The 1,424-nt window shown below is 38.3% G+C and overlaps 1 pseudogene; it reads left to right on the top strand.

Annotated features, from left to right (window-relative positions):
* The first annotated feature begins 13 nt into the window (after positions 1–13).
* LOC102372059 lies at positions 14–1,263 on the top strand (annotated as a pseudogene).
* Positions 1,264–1,424: the final 161 nt, after the last annotated feature.

Genomic DNA, 1,424 nt, shown 5'->3' with positions numbered 1-1,424 from the left:
ACGGAGACGGCAAATGTTTGCTGGGTTAGAACTTGTTCTTACACTGCTTCTTTCCCATCTATGCTGTGGTGCTTTAGTCAAACCAGTTGTTGATCCATACGTAACAGCAGTTTGGGGAAAGAATGTCACATTAAAATGTATGATTGACATGAATGAAACCATAATACAAGTTTCATGGGAAAAGATATGTGATAAAAGTGCACAAACTATTGTTGTGCATCATCCCAAATATCGGGTCTCTGTTCAAAGAAAATATCACAGGAGGGTGTTGTCTAGAAGTTCTTCACCCACTGACGCGACGATTAGTCTGCATAATGTGAGTTTCTATGATGAAGGAAAGTATATATGCAAGGCAGTTACATTCCCATTAGGAAATACTGAGTCGTTAACAACTATAACTGTAATTGTTGAACCCACTGTGAGCTTTACAAAGGGATCAACTCCCTTAACAGATGGTAAAAATTGGACAGTAGCAGCCATGTGTATAGCAGCCACAGGAAAACCTGCTGCAAATATAAGTTGGGAAGGAGACTTTGGTAAAATGAAATATAATTCAATTTCCTTTCGAAATAGAACGGTAACAGTTATAAGCCAATATGAGATCATTCCCACTAAATTTGCGAGGGGAACTTGTATTGTGGAACACCCAGCTTTGGACAGGGAAATAAGGTATTCTCACGTACTAGACATCCAATATGCTCCTGAAGTGTCAATAACTAGCTATAATAAGAATTGGTTTGTTGGACAAAGAAATGTTCAACTTAAGTGAAATGCTAATTCTAACCCGCCGCTTATAAAGTTTACCTGGGCCAGACTAGATGGACGATGGCCTAAAGGCTTACTGTCTGTAAACAGTGCTCTGCATTTCAATAGCCCATTAACCCACAATCATGGCGGGATTTATATTTGTAGGGTGACAAATTCCATTGGTCAAAGAAGCGATCAACAAACTATCCATATATTAGATCCTTCTATTATTACTACAGAATCATCCACGGTTCCATGGTATCCTTTGACTGATAACATTGCGGGTTTGGCATCGGCCTTAACCTTAACAGCGATGCAGGAAAGCAATTGGGGTACCATTATCGGTAGTGTAATGATGGAGCTTTCTTTCTAGTATTTGTGAGCATTTTAGTTGGGGTTATCTGTTACGAAAGAAGGCGAACATTCCGCGGCAACTATGTCATTGAGGACCACACTCCGTCGACTGACATAGAGGAAGAGTCTCAAGTAGATGTTTCCCAGTCAGCTGATGATTAATAATTATTGTTATCAGTTCAAGTTGTTATATGTTTAAGTTATTGTATTTTGTAGTTTGTTAAAAAGACCAGTCTGTGGAAATTGCTTGTTTGTATATATGTGTGTGTGTGTGTGTGTATGTGTGTGTGTGTGTGTATATATATATATATATATATATATAT

This window comes from Alligator sinensis, unplaced genomic scaffold, assembly GCF_000455745.1.
Source record: "Alligator sinensis unplaced genomic scaffold, ASM45574v1 scaffold535_1, whole genome shotgun sequence".
Lineage (NCBI taxonomy): Eukaryota > Metazoa > Chordata > Crocodylia > Alligatoridae > Alligator > Alligator sinensis.
Note: the sequence above shows the minus strand (reverse complement) of the source record. Positions and strands in the feature narration are given on the sequence as shown.